Here is an 11,019-nt window from a genome sequence, read left to right on the forward strand (position 1 = left end):
TAGCTGTCTTTCTCTACTCCAGGTATACAGGATGTAGAGAAAGGCTGTCTTGGGGGCAACTCAACAAAGGATATCTAAATCTTGTGCATACCTTGTGACCTAAATTGGATCTTGGAAAATACATTGGGCTTTTTAAGAGGTGCATAAAGCAACTGGCTTTTTTGGCTTATGAAGTTTATAAACCGAAGACTAACACCCACAGACAAGTGTACAAATCATAAGTGCACAGTCCACTGACATTGTACAAAGTAAATCTGAGCAACTACCAGCCAAGTCAAGCTACACAGCAGGAGGCTTTTCTGAGGTCTCTGGAAATACTCATTACTATTCTATAGTTCATAGGTCATAGAAGCACAGAAGACAGTTTGGAAACAGTTGGCCCAGCAGCAGCAGATTTGAATAAACTGAGTCCTAGAATGGCCAAGTGTTATGTGTGAGAAAACGAAGCTAGAGAGCATCTGTATTTTTAGGTTGGTTTCTTTTTCTTTTTTTTTTTTTCATCCTAAAACATCGGGTAGTTATTTCTGTTGCTTAACTAAGTTAGTGCCTGTGGCTAAACTATCCTGCCTCCCCACTGCTCTTGTTTCTTTGTTCGACATGCTATTCTGATTTTTCTATTCTTATTCTGTGCTCATTTCAAAGTAAAATCATCTACGACTAGGATTTTTTACCCCAAGGTCTCTGTGTGTGCCTGATACAAGGAAAGATAACTATCTTATCATGTCAGTAGCTAGTGACAGCCAGTGGACATGTGACACACACAGCAAAAACGTGTAATGTCAGTGCCACACCCTTCTGTCGAGCTTTCCTACACCCACCAGCAGCCTGAGAAACTAGAACTTGTTCCATCACAGATTCTCAAGGCAGAGAAGGGCAGTGGGCCATGAGGACAAGATTTTGCCTCAGTAATGCGGAACTGAGGCTGGAAAGCAGCCACCTGTCCCGGGAGGTGGTCATTTTCCCAGACCCCTGACAGTGCCCATTAGAAGACTGGTTATTAGCCGGGCGGTGGTGGCGCACGCCTTTAATCCCAGCACTCGGGAGGCAGAGCCAGGCGGATCTCTGTGAGTTCGAGGCCAGCCTGGGCTACCAAGTGAGTTCCAGGAAAGGCGCAAAGCTACACAGAGAAACCCTGTCTCGAAAAACCAAAAAAAAAAAAAAAAAAAGAAGACTGGTTATTACTAATAGAATGTGAGTTAAAATACATTTTCTACTTCGGAGCTAAGAAGTTTAGGCAGCAAGTGTGCTTTCTGCATGATCTCTTTCTACAACCACTGACTCTGAGGACTGCAAAAAGCAAGAAGGAAAGAGCTTAAGTTTAAGAGGTAGGCAGTAGGAGACGACCAGATATCAGCACCCTGGCTCTGGAGATGCTTTGGGTTGTGAAAAATAAATGATAAGTGGGTTAATCCACTGAGATTCTACTGTTGCTATAAAAAATATGGTAATAGGCACGGAAGAGAGGCCCATAATATTTTTTGAAGGCTCTTTGTAACTGTGTCTTTTGAAAGTCTTGCCAACCAGAGACTCGTACTTATATAGGAAGTACAATTTCTAGATATTATAAGCAGAAAGATAAGGTACTGACCCTTTCACATGTAATAAAGCATTTGCTAGAGTCATGCAGATTTTTAAAGATAGGGATCCTTGTAGTGATGAGGGAAGGTTGGTACTCAAAATCTAGGAAAGCCCTGATTGCAGCTACTGAACTGGGCTGGGCATCCTTGCACTTCTACATTTTCTAAAATATTAGACCACCACCTTTATCTGTGATACAGGTTTTATCAGCAAAACACAATTTTTTTTGGAAATCTTGTCAATAAAGAAAGTGACCTTTATTCATAGTGTTCTTTGACCTATTTAAACAAGGTTGGATTTTCTATAATGGAAACTTTAAAGAAGCGACATGTAACATTATGATTCCTTTATAATACTGACATTGAGAAAGAGTGGTAAAAAAGAGCCATAAGGGTGCCAATTTATTAGTTCATGATACACAGCCACCATGTGGGCACCATGAAAATGCCTGGCAGTATTGGACTGCCTGAGTTTCAATCCAGTAGCAGTCAGGTGACCTTGGGTAGCTGAATTAATTTACCTTTGCATACATATCTATCTGTAAGCAGAGAGCACTGCACATATCTCTTAGTGTTTGGAGGATTAAATTATTTAAAACAGGTTAAGCAGTTGGAAGAATGCCTACTATGTAAAAAACCTTCAACACATGTCAGCCATTAGAGCTGCAATGTTTTGAGACCCTGAATTGTCTGTGGCATATTCGAATTTATGTCAGGATGTAAGAGGAAAACCAGGCAGTTGCCTCTCTGGATCAGATCTGGAGTACTTGTGTTTCCCCAAAGAACATTAAAAAGCAACCACATGAGTCTAGGACATCAGAGAGAGCTTGCAGGCTTCTCTTTGACACCAAGCTCTACTTGATTAATAGTAACCATACTTAAGAAATTGATAAATATATGTCAACAATTTCAAACACCATTTGAGTTCATAACTCAACTTTTAGTAATTTGAATGTATTCTGATGTGTTTTGTTTTTATCTAACAAAAATGCTATATGGCACAAAGATTCCTTTGAACAACAAACTATAATGTCATATTGGGTTATAATCCAAAGTATAACATTAATATTCCTGAGTCTGTACTAATACAAATGATTGGGTAATATATTAGTAAATGAGAGGAAAGAGATACATTTCTCATGCAGAAGAATTTCAAATAAAATTATGCAGCTATTCTGCCCTCAAAGAAGGTGGAACACAACTCACCACTCAAAGTATGGATTGCACAGTGGTTTCTTTCCATAGAGCACAGTAGGAAAGAGGAGAGGTAAAAAGTAACTTTAGAGTAGGGAAACCTAACAAACGCTATGCTGACCAAGGGACCAATGCCAAGAGCAGCAGTCATAAATCATATTGAGAATATATACTCATGATATGCTATGATAAAAATCACACTCTTGTGGTCTTCCTCACCCAAACCAGAAGCTCCAATTTAATCAGAATGAGAAGAACATCAGATGAATTGCAATAGAAGCAAAGCCTCTAATATACCTGACCAGTACTCCTTATAACTCTCAAGGTCATCAAAAACAAGGAAAGTCTGAGAAACTTCCACAGCCAAGAGGAGTGCAAAGTGATTTGACAACTAAATATGCTATGGTGTCTTGATAACTGGAAGAATGATATTAAGCAAAAGCTAAGGAAATGTAAGTAAATTATGATATGATGGCTAATATTGACTGTTAATTTTATGGAATTAGAATCACCATGGAGACAATCTCTGGGCATATTTGCAATGTATTGTCTAGATTAGATTGATTGAGGTGGGAAAACTGAATAAAAAGGGGAATGTGAGCTAAGCACCAGCATCCATCGCTCTCTACTTCCTGACTGTGGCCACCTCAGGATCCTGCCACCGTGATTTCTCTGCCATTATAGACTATGCCCTGCAACAAAATATACCCTTGCTTCCTGAAGTGCTTTTGTCGGAGTATTTTATCACAGAAACAAGACAAGTAATACAGATGGATTATCGTTAATAAGACTATAACAAACATACTATACTAGCTTAAGGGACCCATAGTAGGGCAAGCTGTGTAAAAGTATGGGAACACGTTGTACTAACTGTTCATTTTTCTGGAAATCTTAAACTGTCTGAAAACATACAGCACAATCAATTTTCATTAGCTGCATTAGTTATGTTCTATGACATCATCAAGAACACTGGGCTAGTAAATGCTGAATTACTTCCCCTGGCTAGAGCCTCTAAGGAAATCTAACTAAATTATGGTATGATGGTTAATCTTGATTGCCAACCTGATGGGATTTAGAAACACCATGGAGACAGCTCTGGGCATATTTGTAAGGGATTATCTAGATTTGGTTAATCAAGGAAGGGAGACCCACCCTGAACATGAACTGTACCAGTTTATAGGCAGCAGTCCTGGACTGAATGAAAAGGGGAAAGAGAGCTATTTCCACCAGCAAATACCTTTCTAATGTGTTTTTTGACTTAAATATAGGCTGCATTTAATATCTATTGTTGTTTCATTAACGTTGACCTCATAGCTAACAGCTGCAACTCCTGACTGGCTGAATCTTATCTAACACATCTTTTCTCCATAAGGCACATTACAGCCTCCTTGTAGCTACTGCAGAACTTGCCTGAGAATTTGTGAAAACTGTGGATCTAAATAGGCCATGAGAAGGTTCCTTATTTACATCCTGAGAGCTAAAACAAGAAAATGTTTTATCTTCTTCAACCTTAGCAGGGAATGTGTGCATTGGGCAGTTTGACTTAAAAACAGTATTGGTGTATATTCATTGTATGCACTGATAGATTATACAAACATTTTTATTCAAGTATATCATGTACTTTGACCATATTCACATCTCATATCCTCTGTATTCATTCCCCACTCACACTAGCCCCTTCCTCCCTCCAAACAGTCTTGCTTCTGCTTTCATACCTCGTGTGTGTGTGTGTGTGTGTGTGTGTGTGTGTGTGTGTGTGTGTGTGTGTGCTTTTATTTAATTATTTAAAATGTCAGATCTACAAAGAAGAGAAAAGATGGGGTATTTGTTTGTCCTTCTGAGCCTAGCTTGTTAAACTTGATATGATGATCTCCAGTTGCATCCACTTCCTAGTAAATGACATAATTTCATTCTTCTTTGTAGTAGACTAACACTCCACTGTGAGTATATATACATTTTCTTATTCATTAATCTGTTAATGTATATCTAGGCTGATTCTATAACTTAGCTATCCATTAAGAAAACAAAAGCTGCTGAGTGCTGAGGGTGTGGGAGAAAGAGAACATTATATCCTACAGGTAGAAATGTAAATTAATCCAACCCCTATGGAAATTGGTACAGGGGTTCCTCAAAACTCTGAAACTAGAACTACTATCTGACTAATTGTACTAGTTAGGGTTCTTCAGTGGAACAGAACTGATAGAATGACAGTATGAATATATTACAAAAGGGAAGTTATTAGATTGACTCACTTCATAGGCACTGGGTAATCCAGCATGGGTTGTCTGCATGCTGTAGAGCAGTGGTTCTCAACCCAGGAGTCGAATGACCTTTTCACAGGGCTCATATATCAGATATCCTGCATACCAGATATTTACATTACAATTCATAACAGTAGCAAAATGACAGTTATGAAGTAGCAACGAAAATAATGTTATGGTTGGGGTCACCACAACATGAAGAACTGTATTAAAGGATCGGATCACAGCATTAGGAAGGTTGAGAACCACTGCTGTAGCGGCTGAGAACCTAGAAGTTGCTCAGTCTGTAAGGCTTAGTGCCTTAGCAGTCCCAAACTGGTTCTGAAAGTCTGGAGAATTCGTAGAGAGCAATAGTTAGTCTTCAGTCCATGATGGAAGGCAAAAGAGCCTGGGTTCTGATGGTAGTGAAAGACAGCAGCATCAAGAACTGGATAGATGTACTCATCAATAAGAAGCAAAGGCAGGCAAGCAAATTCCTGCTTTTTTTCTTGGACCTCTTTACACCTGAACTGCTACCAGAACGTTCTGCTCACTTTGGGGGAAGGTCTTCTCCCTCAGTTAATCCTTTCTGAAAATGCCCTCCCAGACCCACCCAGAGCTCTATCATCTCTTGTTGATTCCAGATCCAGTCAAGTTGACAACCAAGATTAAGTGTTGCACTAATTATACTACTCCTGGACATATACCTGAAGCATACAATTCATAATTCAACTCTTTGTTGTTTTTGTTTTTGTTTTTGTTTTTTCGAGACAGGGTTTCTCTGTGTAGTTTTGGTGCCTGTCCTGGATCTCGCTCTGTAGACCAGACTGTCCTCGAACTCACAGAGGTCCACCTGGCTCTTCCTCCCAAGTGCTGGGATTAAAGGTGTGTGCCACCACTGCCCGGCCATAATTCAGCTCTTTATAGTTCTGTGTATGTGTGTTCCCACAGATGGCCATACTAATTTTGGGGTTACAAATGAATTTTAGTCAGCACACAAAAAAAAATCACAAATGTATATTTCATTAATAATAATCAACTGTATGTTCATTTTTTACAAAACTTTGAACTTGAATTTATCTTTCTAAATTTTATGTACTCATTTTTCTTTTTATTTATTTGGCTCATTTTTTATGTCCATCAAGATAGCCATTGAGCCACTTGTGATTATTTGGTGCTTGAATGTTGCTAGTCCAAATTGAGATGTGCTGTAAGAATAAGCATCACATTTTGGAGATGTCACGCAAAATAACGTAAATCATAACATTAATGATTTAGTATGACTATAAACAGAAATGATAATATTTTAATATCATTATTTGAATAAAGCACATCATTAAAGTTCCCTTCAGCTGTTTCTTTCAACTTTTATTCGTGGCCACTAAATCCTAAAATTGTATACGTAACTTGCATTTTACTTCTTCTGGACACTGCGAAGCTGTATGATCTCAGGGGACACCCAGTTCCAGGTAAATGTTAGTAACACAGGAAGAACATGGAACCATGGAGTCATTTTCTTCTGTTAGAAGCCACTGAAGGCCATCCTTTTAGGCAGTTAAGGTACAAGAAGGTGAAGGATCTTGTCTAAGTTTGCTCAGCCAGTTGGTGGTAAAGCATCACTTCCCAGTTTGCAATGTCTTCACTGTTCTTTCTCATGGGCCCTTCCCCACTGATAACTCAAAGCCTATAGTTTTTGAGAGAAAAAGCAAGACTGGCTGCTCCTGAATTTTAAAGAACATCATCTCATGACGTCTGACTGCGTTTCTGTAAGTTGGGCTGCCACTTTTAGCAAAACAACAAACACAAAAATACAAGCTTCCCTGTGAAAATTTGCATTTCAGATAAACAATGTATAACATTTAAGTATTTTCCAAATATGTCATGAGATACGTTTTCACACACACACACACACACACACACACACACACACACACACACACACACACACACTGCCTTGTTTATGTGAAGACCAGCTGGGCTTTCAGATTTTTAGTATTAATTTTTTCCCATGCCATAGGTGGGGACACACACTGTAATGCATTTGAAATGCAAACTTAACTGGTACCCTGTATTTAGTATGGCAGCCCTACCATAAAGCCTTTCAGGAGAGAACATTTTCACTGATTTCCTCTAGGCACTCATCTTCCGTGTTCCTCCAAGGAGGAACCAGAGGAGTGAGTCATTCATGAGCTCTGTAATAAAATCCGGAACCTCCAGCCTTTCCTTCCCATCTGCAGGCTATCTCAGCTGTCACTGCTATCTTTCCAAACAGCCAACTTCCCCGGGAATCAAGCTGCAGATCTCAACTGGCCCTCCCAACCTTTATAATCAATTTGAGTTGGGCAAGATGCCAGCTATAAAAAAAAAAAATTACACAGAACCAACTCTTGTAACTATGGAGATAAGAGGGAAGGAATAACCCAAGGAAGCCGGCAAGCTTCCCTCTTCATTACAGAAGCTTTTAAATGGAAGAGGCGGCAATCAGCACAAACATGCCAGCCATTTCCTGAACATGTATACATAACAAAGAGAACAAGGCAAAAGTTAGCCAAATTGTACATGGCGTGATTCTTTCCTTTCTAATTATTATGTTGTATAGTGAGTGGAGAGGCGATCGAAGTGGTCCCAGGTGCAGGCAAAACAGGGAGACAGGCAATAAGGGGCTCATCTCCTTATAGAATTTAAAAACAATAATAAAACTGACTAAAAGTTGCTCTGCTTTTTATTACCACAATGTTCTGGCGATTCTAAACAGTGTCATTGATAAAATACTCCTCCCACTGCACACACACTCCCTCCCCAACCCAGACTCTTCTCATTTTAAGCAACGCCATCAACCTTCTTTTTTTTCTTTTTAAAGAAAGCTGCTTTATGGAGCTTCTCTTTTTTGTTGTTTTTGGAGGCCTGTAGGAGATGGAAAGCAGGAGAGAAGAGCTGGATGGAGATCGGATGTTTAAGCAATCAAAACTGCAAGAGCTATGAATTTCAATGAGTGGAAATTTCCTTCTTGTATCAGATTGTGTCTTGAGGCTTCCAAAGTAAAAGGAGCACCAGGAATCCAGCGACTTGGATTCAAGGTGGGGATCTGTATCTTCATAGGTATGTACTTCCTTGAGTAGATGCTCTAGCCACTCTTGTAATTGTTTTCTTCACCTGGTTCTCTCCTACAGCTGAGTGAGAAACATACAAAGGTATTTGCAAACTAGAAAGTGCTTTACTTTGGTAAATAACAATTCATTTAAACAGACACCAAAATAACAGCTCAGACAAAATAGTCTAGTTGGGAATAAGTGTGTGCTTGCAGGCCGTTGATGGAGTAAGATAACCTTCCTCTGGGAAGTGATCTAAGGACCCAGGTTTTTCCTTTGTTATTGTCCTATTATTTTATAGGGTGTCTTGAAGACTGAAATTCCACCACCACCTACCACAGCCCCAATCTTACCCACTAGGAAGGAGAAACAAGTAGAGGAGCAGTTTTCTTTAAGAATATGAGTTGGCCATTATTAACGTCACTTCTGCTCCCTTTTTATTGGTTGAAACTTAGCCACATGTTCTCTCATGGCCACCATGGAGGCTGGGAAATGTAGTCCCTAGCTGGGCAGCCATGTGTACAGCTAGAACCTGAAGATTCTATCACTGTAAGTTGAGAATGGATGTAGTGTGATATTGAGATAGTGGACATAAGATTGTTTGTTTGTTTGTTTGTCTCAAGGAATGAAACAAAATGAAAAGTTACACATTTCCTACATGACTGATAAATTTTGGGAACATGTTAATGTAAAACACCCGAATTTAAAGGGACAGATTCCCACAGCAGTAGATTTCAAAATACTTTCATCTAGGGTCTATCAGTGACTGTTCCTCACAGACCTTGCTGAGTTTGGATACATCTTATAAGTACAGCCCTGTGCTTTTTGGTGAATAGGCCCAAATTCCAGGAGAAATGTGGAAATAAGACCATCCTGCCATTGTTCTGACTCTTTCCAGCCACTTGGGGAGCTTATAAGTGAAAGAGTGGTACATCATCTGGTTAGTGCCTGATCATCCTTGAGGCCTCGTGTCACTGCCTCCATAATTAAACACAGACCATTAGCTCTAACCTACTGCACCCACATCAATTATGCCAGTTTGGATAACAGCCCTAGCAACCCTTCTTTCCTGTCTTTGCCTCCCTGGCAATGATACAGGCCAAGTTCCACGGGTGTTGTTAGAGTTACTGTGGCTTTTATAAGATGTCAGATCAGCAAGACTGCAACACCATGATGGAACAGAAGCACTTATTCTTTTCCATACTGATTAAAAGATAATTTAACCTCTTCCAAAGGTGGTCTAGCCAATCCCCAGCAGCACTGACATTGTGTTAATGTGAAATTGCTCTCGAGAGTGACAAATTGGCCTTCTGAGACCAGTATGAAAGCCCATCTTTACTGAATGGCTCAAGCTTAAAGAGCAAACTTGGTTTCATCACCCTCTACCCCTTCAATTAAATCTGCATGGAGTGATGCACTGCATCTCAAACCCTGGAACTGTGCAGACTGAAATGCACACTGGTAGCCTGCTCAGTAGTGCCAACTATCCTAGCACACACTGCTTTCTCCAATGTGCTAGGTCAAGCTCACTGTAGCTTAGCAGGGCTGATTAACACCTCATTTCTTAGAGAGAAGAAATGCAATTGACCACAAGAAAGGAGAGAACAATTCCAAAAGGTCCCAGAAGGTAGGGGGAGCTTTGTGTTCACTTATTCTGAGATTTTTCATTTTTTATGGAGGAATTGATGCCCCTGGGAATGAAATATATTGGCTAGAGATGCAGAAATCTGAGGCTGCGGAAATGAAAGAGAGATCTTTTCTGACACAAGCTCACTATTTTTCCCTGCCTCTGTTTCTCCTGCCAGCTAACTACATTCCTGATGTCACATCATCTACTTGTGCTATTTGCCTTGTGAAGAATGGACTCACCTTGCCTAGGAATAGGAACCCATCTTCCTGCGGTTATCAGACATAAACCTCAATCCACAAATTCCTGTGAGTAAGAAACATTGAAATGTCTTCATTTTCAGAATCCCCTACCATGTTCATGTCAAGCTTGTAGGAAATTCAACCACAGATATTATTAGGACTTTTCCCTTGCTCACAAGGGTGTGCCTTGGATCTGGGTGCCACATAGTACTAAGACATCAGGAAACTCCTGTGGATCTCAGGCAGATAGATCACAGAGCCGCTAGCACACAGGATTTCTTAGCCCTTTAGATGCTTCAGGTTATTGGCCACAGAAGGGATGAGGAAGCCCTGGCCGCTAGGAGCCTAATGCTTGGCTAGCCTCCAACCCTTATCTCGACTGTCTGAAGTCCACCTGTTTTTCCTGAAACTGTCAGTATGCAAAATATAGATACCTGTGGCTGTCCAGGCTCTTGGACTCATCTCTCCTGTTTCCAGTTACAATTTCTTTTTGGAGAAATTCTTGCTTTACATTCTCTAAGACACCACTATAATTTTTGAGAGGGAGAGGCTTTTGGAACCAAAATCCAGGAAGGGAAATATTTTGTAGGTAGCTTTTACTCTTTGTCCAACTCCAAACCTTTGCCATGGAAAGAAAGCAGAATGGGATAAGAAAAGCAAAAAATACGTGGAGAGGGACTATAAATTACTTCCCCCAAATTTAGGCCAGACATGGCATCACATGCTTATAATTCTAGAACTTGGGAGATGGGGGTAGGAGGATCAGGAGTTCAAGGCTTGCCAGACTGGGCTGTATGAGACATTGCCTTAAAAATCCACTTAAAAAGTTATATACTTGTCTTCCCTTATCTTCTATTTTACTTTCCACACTTTCAGTGACTAAGAAACTATAGTAGGAAAATATTAAAGTGAAAGTTCCAGAACTAAAATTTACAAAAGTTGTCAACTGCATGCCATTGTGAGGAGCATGATGAACTATCACATCAGCCCATTCCATCCCACCTGGAATATGAGACATTCCTGTGTCCAGACACCATATGTAATAACCTG

At 40.0% G+C, this 11,019-nt stretch overlaps 1 long non-coding RNA gene across 1 annotated transcript in view; it reads left to right on the top strand.

Annotated features, from left to right (window-relative positions):
* Positions 1-7,699: 7,699 nt before the first annotated feature.
* LOC128114625 (uncharacterized) overlaps positions 7,700-11,019 on the top strand; it is a 14,310-nt gene continuing 10,990 nt past the window's right edge. The window contains exons 1-2 of the long non-coding RNA XR_008219838.1: positions 7,700-8,110; positions 9,906-10,035. This is a non-coding gene — a long non-coding RNA (uncharacterized LOC128114625). The remainder of the gene's footprint in view (positions 8,111-9,905; positions 10,036-11,019) is intronic.

The sequence above is a fragment of the Peromyscus californicus genome, unplaced genomic scaffold (assembly GCF_007827085.1).
Source record: "Peromyscus californicus insignis strain IS unplaced genomic scaffold, ASM782708v3 Scaffold_10__1_contigs__length_136768540, whole genome shotgun sequence".
Taxonomy (NCBI): Eukaryota; Metazoa; Chordata; class Mammalia; order Rodentia; family Cricetidae; genus Peromyscus; species Peromyscus californicus.